The sequence below is a fragment of the Sphaerodactylus townsendi genome, linkage group LG03, assembly GCF_021028975.2.
Source record: "Sphaerodactylus townsendi isolate TG3544 linkage group LG03, MPM_Stown_v2.3, whole genome shotgun sequence".
NCBI lineage: Eukaryota > Metazoa > Chordata > Lepidosauria > Squamata > Sphaerodactylidae > Sphaerodactylus > Sphaerodactylus townsendi.
Window position 1 is genome coordinate 42,059,406 of NC_059427.1, and position 16,073 is coordinate 42,075,478.

General features: G+C 43.5%; 1 long non-coding RNA gene across 1 annotated transcript in view; it reads left to right on the forward strand.

The window, feature by feature from the left end:
• Positions 1 to 15,739, forward strand: part of LOC125428322 — a 46,223-nt gene extending 30,484 nt beyond the window's left edge. The window contains exons 2-3 of the long non-coding RNA XR_007243802.1: positions 2,385 to 2,492; positions 15,669 to 15,739. This is a non-coding gene — a long non-coding RNA (uncharacterized LOC125428322). The remainder of the gene's footprint in view (positions 1 to 2,384; positions 2,493 to 15,668) is intronic.
• Positions 15,740 to 16,073: the final 334 nt, after the last annotated feature.

The following is a 16,073-nucleotide window of genomic DNA, read 5'->3' on the forward strand; positions in this document are numbered from 1 at the left end:
AGGAGTATCAAAGAAACCTACAAACTCCTCCCATTCCTTCCCCACAGCAGAGACTTTGTGAAGTAGGTGGGGCTGAGAGAGTTCTGACAGAATGGTAACTAGCCCAAGGTCACCCAGAAGGCTTCATGAGAAGGAATGGGGGATCAAACCCCATTCTCCAGGTTAGAGTCTTCAGCTCTTAACCACTACACCACACTGAATCTACCTCCTCTTATATGTGAACATGTTTTGGGGTTTTTTTAAAGGAAACCTATTGACCCTGTACTCCTTTGCATTGCCAAGAGGAAAATGATTCTTTTCTACTAGGAGTGAGAGATGAATACGGTATTGAAATCTCTCTGGTGGTCAACAGAAAAGAAATCAGCAAGCCATAAAACAGAGAAGACATTTATGTATCATCCATTGTCAGCCCCCCCACCCCGAAAAACCCCCAATGAGCAGCACCCCTGGAGCTAGCTGACTGCACAGTGCTGTTCTACAGTTCTGCCTGAGCTAAGGTTAAGATCCAGAGATCTACTCATTTTGGAGGGGGGGAGTTGACAGCAGAACTCTCTGTTTTGGGGCTTGTTGATTTCTCTTCTGGGAATCTGTAGAGAAATTTCAATAAGATCTGTCAATCTCCTTCACCAGTTGGGTGTTTATTACCGTATAGACTTGCCTATAAGTCGACCCGAATGTAAGTCAAGGCACCTAATTTTACCACAAAAAACTGGGAAACCGTGTTGACTAGGGTGGGAAATGCAGCAGCTACTGGTAAATTTCAAAAATAAAAATAGATACCAAGAAAAACAGTATGGTATCAACAATAACTTTAAAAGTTCTGAAGTGGAATATATAACTCTCACAGACAGTATCTCTTCAGAGTTTCAGAGGGAAGGTGCTCAACAAGATCCCCCTTTTAAAAAGTCCCTACACGGATAGCTTATCATTACACCGTGAAGATGCTTGCGTGGTGATGGCAGCCGCTGCCCCTAAGCAACTCTTTTTTGCAGGTCTGCAATCTCAGCTGGACAGAAGTCCCACCTGCTTTCCAAAAACACTGGGTGGGAGCCAAGAAAGATGCTGGCAGTGGCTGCACCCCAGCGCTGCCCACTGTGTGTGTGTATGTATTGTGGGGATTCCTGCCACCATGGAAACCTCCAATGGTGTGGATTTCCCAATGAGTATAGAAACACTGAACATAAATGGAACTTCCTGAAACAGACAAAATTCTGTAACATATAATTTTAATATTTAATATTCACACCTATTCACTGAATCTTCCCTATGAATGAAGCTACTGGTCACCTGTAGTGCAGCGAAGCAACAGCCCAAGGCTTACCTGGGAGCTGCCTTTGTGTCCACATAGCAGGGAGCAGGTGCAGAAAAACACCCTCCACTTCCAGCCTTTTTTCACTTGCCACCCGTTCACTCGCGTATAAGTCGGGGGGGGGGGGGCTTATATGCAAGTAGACTTATATTCAAGTGTGTAAGGTACCTCCTAGTCCCTTAGTGAGAATTAATCATTTGCCTCTTTGTAATCCCCCCCCCCCCAATTGCATTTTAAAAGCAAACCTTTACCTCAGGTATTGTCGAAGGCTTTCATGGCTAGGAAACTGAATGTTGTGGGTTTTCCATGCTGTGTGGCTGTGGTCTGGTAGTTTAAAGTGCCAAACCACGGGCATGCAGCATGGAAAACCTGCAACAGCATTTACCCTGAGAGCCAGCATGGTGTAGTGGTTAAGAGCAGGTGGACTCTAATCTGGAGAACTGGGTTTGATTCCCCACTCCACATCCCACTCCATTTGCTTCCACACTCTTACATTCCTGCTGGAACTCTGCTGGAACTCTGTCAGCTCAACCTACCAGACAAGGTGTCTGTTATGGGGAGAGGAAGAGAAAGGAGTTTGTAAGTTACCTTGATTCTTCTTGCAGGAGAGAAAGGAGGAGTATAAATCCAAACTCTTCTTTTTGTACCTCAGATTTGCATAAGTCCTAAAACAGTTGTAATTCTCTTTTCACTCTTGGATTTTAACAGCAGTAGGAAATGCTGCCAAATCTTAGTCTATGTACATATTGCAGTCAAAGAAAACAGACTTCAACTGATGTCTGTGTTGACTGATTTTTTTAAAGACAAGATCCCTTGAGGAGAGATGTACATTTTCCTGGTAAGAAAAGCAGGATTAAATTAAATAAGCATGTTTACTTGGAAGTTTACTATCCTCCACATTGCCTCCATTTCTCTAGGCATGATATCCCGAGCTGTAAACTCTTTCTGGCTCAAACCTACATTCAACAACAGCCAGTGTCAAAACTTCCATTGATTTGGTGAACCAGCTTTAGAGTATCTTTTGGATAATAGCTGTACTCAGTAAATATTGATGGGTTTCTTGTCTCTCCCTTAGGGCCACCAAGCCGGAGATGTCCGACAAGATGTCAAGCTTCTTGCATATTGGAGACATTTGTTCTTTATACGCAGAAGGCTCAACAAATGGATTTATCAGCACTTTGGGGTAAGGGTGACAATTTTCTTCTGCTGCAGGGTGTGTCTAATGAGCTTGGCCGTGGAGAGAGATCGGACTAGTCGCCTTGAAGCTGATGCAGCCATCTTAAGTTTAACAGTACTGGGTGTTACTCCCCTCCCCGCCCCAACAGCTATAAATCCTGGGATAAGGAGTTTCCATTTCAACAGAATCTAAACATTTCACTTAAAAGAACACCCTTCATAGTCTCTTCATCTTCATGCCTCTACTGAGGGGTAATCTCAGAGGAATACCGGTGCCTGGAAGTGTGTAGTTTATTATCCAAATGAAAATCTTGGCAGCAGAGGCCAATGAAAGGATAACACATCAGTTTCTTCTCTTACTTAGAAAGGTGAGCAGGAAGGAATATGAGATGGGGTAAAGGGGTTTATTGACCATGCATAAATATAATTCAGTAGTCAGGACTGAGGTAGTCTTCCATGTTGCCATCTGGAAGGCTGCAGGAAGAGTCAAAGGCAAGGATAAAAACCTAGATAGAAAGGGTGCAGGTTACTGGGAGCATCTACTTTGGAAGTCCTGTACAGGGCAAACAAAGGATATTTCGTCATGTAGAGACAAATGTCCAGCTTTGCTAGCTCATGATCATATCCAAATTGTTAGCATAGTTGTTCAGATTTCATCTCACCTTCGACTGGGAGAACTTACAGTGGTAGCCAAGAATATCTCTGCTTGAAGAAGCTATGTTTTACTACTATTGAATAAAATATAGAAGTAGATCACTGTTTGACTGCTTACTCTCAGGTTGAAATTACTGCAAAACTGGTATTGTGAACAAGGTTTAGCATTTCCTGGGAGTTTCTTAGTAATGTCTGGATTCAGCCTCCTTGTGGAGATTAAATTCTCTGGGTTTTTCTGAAATCTTAAACCCTGTGGATAAATGAGACTAGGAGGGTAAATGAAATGATGTTGCTGCTGGATTAAACATAACAAAATGTATACAACGGCCCTTTCCCCACTCACCTTTGCCCGAGGTTTGCTGCGGGCAATTCCCGGCGCGCGGAATTCCTGGCGTGCACCCTGGCTTCCCCACGACCCCGTGCTCTGTGCGGGGTCGTCAAAAGGCACTAGGAATTCCGCGCGTCGAGGGGGCGGGAGAGAGGCAGCGTTGGGGCGGCTGCGTTCTCGCCGCCCCTGAAGTGGGGAAGGGAGCTGGACCCTGCGCTACTTGAGGAGAGTAGCGCGGGGCTTAAGGAAAGTGGGGAAAGGGCCAACAAGTGCAAGGTAATCTTATAAACAAGACCTCTGACAGATGGTAACTTGCTTAATGCTGCTACCCACCTCAGGACTCTTTAAAAATACATCAAAGACAATGAAAACTTCAGTGTAGAGGTACAGCTAACTAGCCACTTCTCAACATGGGTCAGGATTTGGTTTGCACAAATACACTCAGAGGCCAAAAAAGAGTAAAATATTTTTTAAGGTTTATTGAGTACGGCACATTCTCAACAAACGAGATAACATTTGCAATGCCCACACAGAGTCAGCTGAGTGAGGGCAAGCAGCATCAAAGTAATAGCTGAAATTAAAATAACGATATAAAATTTATCCATGGTAGCGTAGCTTTCGTTTCAAGAAGCAAGCAAAGTAAAAGACAAAAGGATTGCTGATAAGCACTAGCAGGCTGGAAATAACAGCATCATGATATCTGAGGTAGCAGGCAGGAAAAAAGGTTAGGTGATTTGAATATTGAAAGACAATTACAGAGAAACTACAGGTCAGGTGGCATAAGGAGACCAATCACATGTTAGTGCCAATTAACAAAGACAGTTGGTGAGAAATCATTACTGCTATCAGGTGCAATTACTTAAAAGAGCTTGTTGAAGTTTTAGCCATTAGGGAAACATCCCACAGCTGGGCTGTGACCTTCAGCCAAACAGTTACTCGATGTCAGTTCAAGCAAGCTGGGAGAGAGCCAGAGAAACAAGATTATTTTGAGAACCACATTTCAATAACAGGTCTTCATCAAGATGGCTACAGTTATGCTAACACAGACAATTTCTCCACATTCAGTATTTATAACAAGCAGTAAAATCATATAAGTATTGTTGAAGGCTTTCACGGCCGGAATCACTAGGACGCTGTGGGTTTTTTGGGTTGTAGTATTGTTGTCGTATTGGGTTGTAGTTCCATTAATATTATCCTAATAAAATCATATGTTTAAAATCCATATTGAAATATTTAACTGGAAAATATTAGTATTTCTCTGAAAATAGTTCAGTTATTAAAATAGAAAACAATGTGAAGATAAGAGGAGCAAAAATCAGATATCAAGCATACTTTACTCAGGATTTCACTGGAACAAACACCAACTTTAATTCTGGCCCAACATTAGTTGGGTCCACTAACAATTGGTGGCGTGGAAATCCCACCTTAAAACTCTAGGAAGAAGTTTCCTGGAATCCAGTGCTGAAGATTTTAACAACCAGCAACTAATTTTAGAAATTGGGTGGACATTCTGTAGGTGGGCAGCATGAAAATGTATCTTGTATCTTGGTCACCTAATTCAGTATCTGTATCTTGTATCTGGTCACCTAATCCAGTATCTGTATCTAATCCACATCTGTATCTTGGGCCCTTTCCGCACGGGCCATAAACAGCGCCCTGGGGACGGCAAAAACACCGTCCCCAGGGAGCCGTTAGCATGGCAGCCGCGCCGCTCTTGCTCCCCCCGAGCGGCGCGAAGCCACCGTTTTTCCACCTCGCTTCCCCAGCAAGGTTTTTTGGAAAACAGTGGCTCCCAACCCCCATCGTGGCCGTGCGGAAACGGCCTTGGTCACCTAATCCAGTGAACCAGTGCCATGTCACCAATTTCTGCAAAAGCTCCAGGTATGAGAGAGAAACTGCTGGGTGTATACTTGGAATTGAATTGAGGGCCACAAAAGTGACAGTGGCTAGATTGTTGGATGAAGGCCAAAGAGATCAGGGTTCAAACCCTCAGAAATGAGACTTGGGGTTTCCAGCATCGTGTAGTGGTTAAGAGCAGTGGACTCTAATCTGGAGAACTGGATTTGCTTCTCCGCTCTTCCACATGAAGCTTGGTGGGCAACCTTGGGCTAGTCAAAATCCTCTCAGAACTCTCTCAGCCCCACCTACCTCACAAGATGGCTGTTATGGAGTGGGGAAGGAAAGAAGATTGTAAGCTCCTTTGAAACCCCTTAAAGGTAGAGAAAAGTGGAATATAAAACCACTTCTACTTCTTCCTTGGGCTGGCCATTCAACTTGAACTTGTGAGGATAGAATAGGAATGAATGAATCATGTAGGCTGCCATGAAGTCCTTTAAGAAGAGATTGTATAAAAATGTGATTGCTAGATGCACTGGCGTAAAAACTTAGTCTCACTATCACCAGGGCATGAATTGATGTAGCACGGTTAATCTAGAATTTATATGAGCACAGCTTCATTACTGAGAAAAAGTACTGAACGCTTTCTGACATTGTAGCTTTCATGGGGAAAAGGCATTTAACTTTGATACCAGAATTACTTACCTTATATACTCGCGTATAAGTCTACTTTTTCAGCACATTTTTGTGCTGAAAAAGCCCCTCCCCCGACTAATATACAAGTGAGGGTCCCACTTAATTCTTGTGTGGCCTTACCCCTCTCCCGTCTTCGCTCTTTCCTGCCTTCTTCTCTGCCTTCCCACTTTCAGCCGCTTTCTCTGCCTCTGCTTCGCTCTCCTCTGCCTTCTTCTCTGCCTCCCCCCTTTCAGCCGCTTTCTCTGCCTCTGCTTCGCTCTCCTCTGCCTTCTTCTCTGCCTCCCCCCTTTCAGCCACTTTCTCTGCCTCTGCCTTCTTCTCGGTGGCGGCTGACCCCTGGCTCTCGGTGGGTGACAGCCAGTTGACCTGGGTGAGCTGGACAAGCTGCAGGATGGAGAGGTTGGTGGCAGAGACCTTGGGATTGGTGAGATGGGGGGTCAGTGGCAGAGACCCCCAAATAGCGCCCAACCATATCTATTTTTATTTTTGAAATTTACCAGTAGCTGCTGCATTTCCCTAGACTTATACTCGAGTCAATAAGTTTTCCCAGTTTTTTGTGGTAAAAGTAGGTGCCTCAATTTATATTCAGGTCGACTTATACACGAGCATATACGGTACTTGCTCAGCTCCTTTGGTCAAAAAATGTTTGAACATAAGTGTGTGGGGAGGTTGGTTTCAAATTGGACTGATTATTTTTCTAGGTTATAATTTCTTACTCTGACTGAAATTGGCCCTGTATTGTCTCTGGCAAGAAAAGTTTTTATGAACACCTGTTGGAACTGAACCTGGAGCTTTCTGAGTGCAAATAATATGCTCTACCACTGAGCGATGATCCCTTTCATCATGCCAGAATGTGAAAGAAGGGAAGGCATCTTGACATTAGATTCGGCTCTGAGTTTCACCTCTGCCTGTTTTGAATTATTTTGTGTTAATTATCCATGGTATGGTGTTTTATTTATTTATTAGGTTTTTAGTTCCTGCTAATCTAAAGAGTCTAGTGGTGACTTACAACATGAAAATAGTACAACTGAGTTGAAAGCAACATAAAAGAACAAATATAAAATACTATCATTAAATTATTAAACTATTAAAGTATCTGGCTAGCACCCTCCCACTAATAAAACACCCCAAACTTGTGGACTGTACTCCAAAAACCCATCTAGATAATTTGGCCTTGGATGCCTTTTCTCAGTTGGATGGAGCTACAGGATCTGTTGCCTTCTTTAGATTCAGCTGACTTTTGTACGCAGACCTGTACTACCATAATGTTGGGACTTGATCACTGAATTGTGCTCTGTGTGGGGCGGCCCAGGCGGACATCTTGGAAGCAAGCTAAACTACTGCAAAATACTGCAACTCAACTGTTGCCTCGTGCTAGACATGTGAACATATTAGCTTTTTGATAGAAATATCTCCAAGACTGCCTATTTGTTTTCAGCTGCTTCTTACCCCCTACTGAGATAACAGTCTCTCCTTGTATGGATTTATGTGGCCATTGTCCTTCCCAGTGGCTCCTGTTGCAGTTCAGTTTGGTGGTTTGTAAGATCTGCCCCAGCCTAGTTAGAGGCTTTTTAAAATCATAGCCAAGACTTTATAGAAGTTTCCCTAAAGAAGGCACCTAATATTCATAATTTTAAGAAGAAGGTTGAGTAGAGAATTACTGTTTAAAGGAGGCTGAATATTTGACTGTATTATTGGAAAGTTGTGGTTTTGGTAGACCGGGAAGGGATTTTTTAAAAATGAGTTCATCTTTTTTTCTGTCAAGTTGTTGTGAATGGTTTTTCCTAATGCTTGTCTTTAAAATGTTTTTTTCTGAATTAATCTTCTAAACTTCTCTTCTGCAAACAGCCTTGAGTCTCTTTAGAGGGGAAGGCAGGGCATATTTATTTTGATAAATAAAAGTATGCTTTTCTGTAGGCAGTTCTGCTAATGTTAGAAAGGAAAGTGATAGCATGCACAGTGGATGTAGACTAATAAGAATGAAAACAAATTCAAGGAGGAATAATTTAGGGGGGGGGGTAGAGAAGAGAGGAAGGAAATGGTTATTTGACATTGCACCACCATTATCTGCTGAAAGGAGCCACCGGTCAGAAGAGTGAAGTGAAACAATCAGCTTAATAGTGTAGGGGATATCTCTTTTCAAAATCTTCAGCCAGTTGTTTCATGCTAGTAAAACTGCTTTAGTAAGTTTTTGTTCTGTCCTTGAGCATATAACGCTGTTCTTACTTGACAGGAGTTCTCATCCAAACAGCTTGGCTTAGACTTCTAGATATTTAAGCCACTGGAAAATAATCATCAGATAGCATATGCTATTGATCCTAGTCAGTGACGTAGGTATAGATTTTTTTTATGGGGGGGTTGGGGGCAACCCCACGCCCCCGCTGTCCTGGGGGCGTGGTCACATCTCCCCAAGCTCCGCCCCTGGCCTCAGTGCTTATAAAAGCAGCTCTCCGAGGCCAGAGATGGCAGACTCCCCTGCTCTGCCCTGCCTGCCCTGCCCCACCCCCCCACCGGCTGGGCTCCCTCCCCTCCAGGCAGAGGGGTAGCTAGGGAAAATGGAGCCTGGTGCAAAACTTGAGGTTTGCACCCACCCACCCCCCATGGGGGGCTGCTGTGATGCTGAAATCCACCCCCAAACAGCATCACTTTCAATGGTGTTTAAAATTAGGGAGCCCAGATTCTCCTTTTAAATCCATCTTAAAGGGAGAATCTGGGGTCCCCAGTTAAAACAACATTGAAAGTGATGCTGTTTTGGGGTGGATTCTCCCCCATCCTGAAACAGCATCACTTTCAAGGTTTAATCTGTGGACCTCAGATTCTCCCTTTAAATCCATGCCGAAGGGGTTGGATTCAAAAGGAGAATCTGGGGAAATCTGGGGGGTCAATTTTCCTATTGTCAGGGGTGCAATTGTTAAGCTAGCAGCACCAAACTTTCAGGGTATCTTTAGGAGACTCTCCTGATGATACCACCCAGGTTTGGTGAAGTTTGGTTTAGGGGGTCCAAAGTTATGGACCTTCGAAGGTGTAGCCCCCATCTTCTATTAGCTCCTATTGGAAACAATGGGGGATGGGGCACCCTTTGGGAGTCCATAACTTTGGATCCCCTGAGCCAGCCTTCACCAAACCTGGGTGGTGTCAGCAGAGGACTTTCCTGATGATACCACCTAGGTTTAGTGAAGTTTGGTTCAGGAGGTCCAAAGATATGGACCCTCAAAAGGGTAGCCCCATCTACTATTAGCTCCCATTGGAAACAATGGGGGATGGGGCACCCCCTTTGGAGGTCCATAACTTTGGACCCACTGAACCAAACCTCACCAAACTTGGCTGGTATCATTAGGAGTGTCACCTGACAGTAGCCTAAAACATGCGCCCCCTGCAGGCCAAAAACTGAAAAAACACTTTAAAATACAAAAAAACACAAACGGGGCGGACTTCAGACATGCAATAGGGGGGTTTGAACCAGAGAACCCCCCCCCCCTTACCTACGTCCTTGATCCTAGTTACATTCTTACCCAAGTGGATCAGAGATGGCCTTGTGGAAAAGTGCCTACAGCAAGCTTTACAGAGCATAGGCCTGATCTCTTGAAAGATCACGGATCACTTATTTGACTGTAGTGCTGCTGCTGCTGCATGGGGCCGTTGGATGGGAGGCTTTGGTGTCTCACATCCCCAGTTGCTTTGTGAAACATGCAGGGTGTCAACAATGAAGCTCGTTTGATGACCGAACAAGCTTTCTAATTCCATATTTTAACTTGGGTGGATTCCGCATGGGCCAAAAACAGCAGTGTGAAAATGGTGTGAAAACAGCGTAAAAGGGTTTAAAACGGTGTAAAAGATTTACACCATTTTCACACAGTTTTTAAACCACTGTTTTTGGCCCATGCAGAATCTGCCTTGGTGTTTAACCTGATTGAAGTCTATGCTCTTGAAGTAACATTTTTATGAACTTCAGTGCCGGTTGTGTTCAGCCTGGTATCATGCTCTCAGTTAGCACATCCTGTGGACACAAAGCGTTAGAGCTCATGAACGATGGTGGCAGAATATAGTTATAAGCTGTAATAATATTCTGCTCAAGTAAATATTTCTCTGAAGTGGAATCCTGCTTAATATTCTAGTGCAGGGGTCGGGAACCTTTTCCCCTCAAAGAGCCATTTGGCTCACCCTCCCCCGCTCCCCCCCACCCCCACTCGCTCGCACGACCCCCTCCGCTCCCCCGCCCACTTGCTCGCTCGCGCCCCCCCTCCGCCCGCTCACACACCACCCCGCCTGCAGGGCAGGCGTAGATGGGCCCGGTGGCTCGGCCTGGCCGGCCGCCGGAAGAGCAGGAGACAAAGCCCGCCGGGCCTTGCCAGCCGCCGGGTGAGTGATGCGCCCGCCCTGCTCCTTGCAGGGCGGGTGAAGATGGGACCCGCGGCTCGGCTCATGGAGCCGCAGAACAGCGGCGGAAGAGCCACATGCGGCTCGCAAGCCACGGGTTCCCGACCCCTGTTCTAGTGGGATGTTGACTTCTTGTTTAATCGTTACCTTACTTCTGTTTTTCCAAATGCAAGGTTCTGGTGATTATGGCTGCTAGTTTTGTGTTCTGTCTAATTGCCTTTTGAGCTCTATGCATGCTGTGTAATCTTTATTTTGATGGACTTTTTTTTTTGAATAATTCTCCTCTGCCTGCAGTCTAATTTTGGAACAAGGTACATCTTCCAGTGCTGGGCCTTGGCTGCCTAGTTGCCTTCTAGCGTGGCCTTTCCTTCGCCTATGGTCTTATCCCACTTTGCTGATTACTGTCCCCCGTCCCCCTTGCTGATGCTTTTGGTTGGCCAGATTCAAAGAGCTGTGAATGCATAAGAAGGAATTTCAACAGATCCATCTCTCATGCTGCAAGAGTGAGAAAAGTTGCAGCGAATGAAATTCTCCTTTCTGTACAAGCAGTGCAATCGCAGAAGCCCAGTTCTCTATTGTGTTGGATAATCTTGGCTCTTTCTGTCCTCACGTGCATGGGAGTGGAGCATATCTACTTGTAGCAAAGACCTGTAGGATGGAGTGTGAAATGGCAATTTTTTATATGTAAAACATGTAGATGGCATGTGTCCTATTGAAAGTCAGGTGTAATTGGTTGAAGGTCTCCTGCTATGGCAGGAGGTCTGTTGCTGGCAGCTCTCATTGCTTGCTGCTGCTCAAAAGAATGGGTTGGGGGGAAATCTATGGTATGTTCTGCTGCATCATTTCCTGGGGAAACTTGGTTGAAACTTGGGGGCAGTTTGTGTAATTGCTGCCTAGAGCTATTCTAAGTCACTTAAATTTTTCCTGGAAAAGGTTGTGCAGCACATTCAGTACTGCAGCCCTCCGTGGTCCTGCTCCTTGAAGCTCTCGTAGGTTGCCACACAGTGTTAAAAGATCATGCCTTTAGGATGCCACTTATATAGATTCTAGCACAGCAAAATATTAATGTCTTCAGTAAATGTTAAACTGCTTAAGGTGTCTCCCCTAGAACCAAGCCCTGGCCTAGTTTGAAATATTTCACAAGGCTTGATAGGCCTTGATCTAAAAGTGTGGAACCCTCCAACACAGTCATGTGACAACATTGATTCTTGATGCAGTGCCGTGGAATCTCTGCTTTGGAGCTCTTGAGGTGAGGTAAAGGTGGCCTAGCAGTGTTTGCTTTGTTCTTTCCAAAATTAAAATGAGCCTACTGAAATGTCGCAATCCAGAATCGTGTTCTAGAAATGTTCTGCCCAAGCTGCCTAAATCCAGGTTTCTAGTTGAATTCCGTCTCTACAAAATTGAGCAGCAATTGTTGCTTCCTCTGAGAAGTCTATGATGGTTCCTAAGAATTATGAGACCTTTTAAAAATGTATATGCAGAGACTAATAGGTTTGTGCTCTGTTGCTTTATGCAATTTATATTTTATGCAAATTGATTTTATAACTACTTTTTATGTAAAAGAATAGTTTTCTGATATTTTACAGAAATCTGTAGCTTTCAGAGTTTTACTGGCTGTTTAAAACTTGGTTGAGAATAGATGTTTGTTTTTCCTTTTAGCTTGCTTGGAATCTGAACAAACTCCTGTATAATAGAAACAATGCAACATTTTTACGGCCGGTTGATAATTTGCTTATAAATGCTTCTCTTTATGTTGGAAAAAGTTAATCACATTCAACCCTGTTTTCCCGAATATAAGACATCCCCTGAAAATACAAGGCCATTGAGTAGAGGGTTTTGGCCTGGAAAGTAGCAAGTGAAATATAAAAGCATCCCCCGAAAGTAAAGAGCGGTAGCCATAGTTTTTTTTTTTCTTGTTTGGAAGCATGCCTGATGAACAGAACTCACAAAAAATAAGACATCCCCTGAAAATAAGACATAGCGCATCTTTGGGAGCAAAAATTAATATAAGACATTGTCTTATTTTCGGGGAAACACGGTAGTTGGGTATCTGGTCTGTGAAGCTGCATATTTATATTTTGCCCCTTGCCATTCTCTTTATTCTGGGATTAAGCTATTGTGCAGCCATACCTATATTGCTATTCAGTTTGTCCATGACATTCCTAGTATTGTGCCTTGTTTTGTGCTAAAACAAACTGTTTTTAATTTGTTTTGATAACACTCAGAAGTGTAACATTAGATGCACATGTGATTTATTTACTAACCCTCAGCACCCAAGATACAATTATGGAGTCGTTTTTGGTGAATAGAAATCCTGATCACGTGGAGCAGCTGAGAGACTTTTGCAAGTCTGCACAATAATTCTTAATAGGAGTTATGCTTAAACTTGGCAGCCTTTGTGACTATTTTAAAATAGCCTTTGTGACTATTTTTCTGCACTTGTGGATAGATAATAGAAACCATACACAGGAACCCTCCTCACTAGATACACTGCAGTACTCTTGCTCAGAGTGTTACCTTTTGATTTTGCACTTTCATTATTTAAAGTTATTTGGTCCTGGGTGGTGAAATGTACATTCTGGGGGAGTACAAGGCCTTTGCATTTAATTTTGCCCCATGAAGTAAGTAAACAGATTCCTAGCAGAAAAACCCACACTTCTGTTTTTCTCTTTGGTGTCTGATTTCTGTGGCCGTGTGATTGCTGTGCATATGTGCCAATCTTTGATACCAGTTATTTGTTTGCTTAATCTATATAATCTATGCTTAATCTATGTTTATGCTTAATCTATGCTTAATCTATGTTTGCTTAATCTATATTTATTTTATTTTATCAAATTTATATACCGCCCTCCCCTGGAGGGCTCAGGCTGACTGTTGACTACACATTCTCCTCAGGAGATCCAAAGTGGCTTACAACATTGTCCCTTTCCCTATTTTATCTTCACAACAACCCTGTGAGGTGGCTTGGGCTGAGTATGCGACTGACTGGTGGTCATTCAGCATATACACTTGCTAGATGACAGCTGGCAATCCCTGGGAGCAATAAGAGGGTGGGGCCTGGCACACCAGTGCACTGTCTCTGCCCGTGAAAAATGGATGTCATTGACACTCTAGGGTTTACAAAAACCATAGAGTTTTAGCAAATCCTCCCACATGATTGCCACTTTTGTGCCTGTGTGCTGGCATGCACCCCCATTCCTCCCTGGTTCCCTCCTGCCCATCTTTCAGGTGCTGGCAGGCAAAGGTAAGTTTTTCTGCAGGTGATATAGGCAAGTTTGCTTGATAACCATTGATGGCCGAGTAAGGATTTGAGCCTAGACCTCTCAAATTCTAGTCTAGCACTCTAGCCACTGCAGTATGTTTATTCTGGGTATGCCTTTTGCCTTCTCGATATGAAGGTCAAGAAGAAATTAATACTTGTTTCTTGATGTCCAGGAGTTTTTTTTTAATATTGGTTATGTGCATGGGGGGGGGGGGGGGTTGATGGGACTCTGCTATTAGACGGTGTGATTTTAAGGTGCAGAACTCTGAAATTCTTCCCCAGATTTTAGTAATCAGCCTGGATCTCACCCCAGACTGGGGTTGTACAAGTTACGTTACGATAGGCTCTGGTAGACTTGTTTGTGCCAGCATCTTTCTAGGTAGATGAAGTATACTGCATAATGTGATATTTGCTTTTGTACCATAACTTTTCAAAATATAGTGTGTCTGAAGCTGAGTGGAATGTAAGATGCCATGAACAAAAGTTAACTTTCCCACACTTTATGTACATCACGTGCCTCACTGGACAACTATCTCAGACGATTGAGATTATAATGATATCTAATTACCATGATTGACATGATGAATATTGTGTTTTGTAAAACGTTTTGGACTAGTTCAGTGTCTTATCCTGCCCCGTCTATCATGAAGCCATTATTTACCAACAATTCTGTGAGGGATTCTGTGTACTAGAAATGGTATTGTGTTCACTGTCTGCTGCTCTGTTGTGGGAGCTTATGCCAGGTCAAAGAAATGTTATCATGAGCAATAAGTAAATCTTTCCTGAACCTGTGTAATGAATGAACAGGCCTTTGAGAAAATGAGATGGGCGAACCAGAATGGTAGTACATTTTGCTATCCCTATATTATTATTTTTTTAAATCTCTGGATCTGTGAGGAAATCCTCCACAGCAACTCATGCCATTGAAATTTTTGCATCAAAGTTGGGACAGAGATTTGTCCCAATCTTTAAATATAGATCACTAGTGTTTGTGACCTATGTCATATCATGGTAGTAGCTTCATCTCGATAAGTGTTGGTTGTGTGCTTGCTGTTGAGGTATTAGCCCTGTTTGTGAAGACTTCTCATTACATAGTACAGCTGTTGTTGTGATGAATGTCTTATAGATTACAAAAGCAACATAAAAATGCAAATTACCTTGAATCTTCTCTTCCTTGAGACTGCTTTCTGGCCTTGGTTGGTCCTGGTTGGTCCTAATCCCATTGGGGGGGGGGGTTACTGCCCCAGGCCTAATCAGGAATGGGATGGGTGGGTTCCACATTGTCTCCTGTGAGGGGTGGGGCATTCAGATGGGGGCTGGGGGCTGGGGGTGGTGCTTGGATTGGAGAGTTTGCAGCAAGCTCACCAGGCCAGATCAGGAGTGGGGTTGCCTCAGCTGGCTCGCTGACCAGATAAACCTCTCAAGGGGCCCAGTCCAGATCACTGGCTGCATGTTTGGTGCCCATGATCCCTAGATCATGAATTCAACAGAAAGATGGTGGGTGTGTAGGGTGCATTCTATAATGGTTACGTTAAACTTAGTGTTAAGCATGTGGATATTTTTGTATAAGATCCATTTAACTAGGGTCATCATTTTTTGCTTGCCAAGGTTGCAAAACTTATTGCAAAAGAAGTACTTTCAATGATGCCTGAAATCAGAATGTCTGTACTGTTTGACATCAGTTGGACTCAGTTGCTACAACTATCGTGATTCAGCATATTCTGGGACAGCTGTGATAGTGTAATTCCTAATCTTATTAGTGGGGAACGCTCTTTAAAACTTCAGCAACTGTCTCACAGTTTTTAAATTTTTCAGTTATCTGGGGTTTATGCCTTTGTTGGCATATATTTCCCAGAAGCAGTTTATGGTCTAGCAGTATACAATCTGATCCCATGTGCATGTTTCGTTTACTTACTTCTTTTGAAGGGTTATGTAAACTTATGCCTCATCAACATCTTCTATTGGGAGGTCCAAATTGAATATTGCCAAGTATTTCTGGTAATCTTATTTTGTTGTTATTTCCTTTGTAGACTTGTGGATGACCGGTGTGTTGTACAGCCAGAAGCAGGTGATCTTAACAGCCCTCCGAAGAAATTCAGAGGTGAGACCCTTCTGTTTGTTCAACTTAAGCATTCACATCACATTCCTTTCTACTCTGATCGGCCTTGTTTCAAAAGAAGAGTTGCTTAGTTGTTTGTGGCTTGTCATTTAATCGGATGGTGCTTTATGTGACTGGAAAACCAGGATTCAAAAGCCTTGCCTGAAGAAGCCTTGCACATTTGTTTCCATTTCATTTTGCTGTAGTAAATGAGCTGGAGGAGAGGCAACCTGAGTTGGAGAATACCCAACTAGGAGTCCCTGTGACGAACAGGATGTCTGTGTAGTTTCACCTCCCTTCCTCCAGGTGTCTTGACTCGAACGTTGATTGTAAGCTT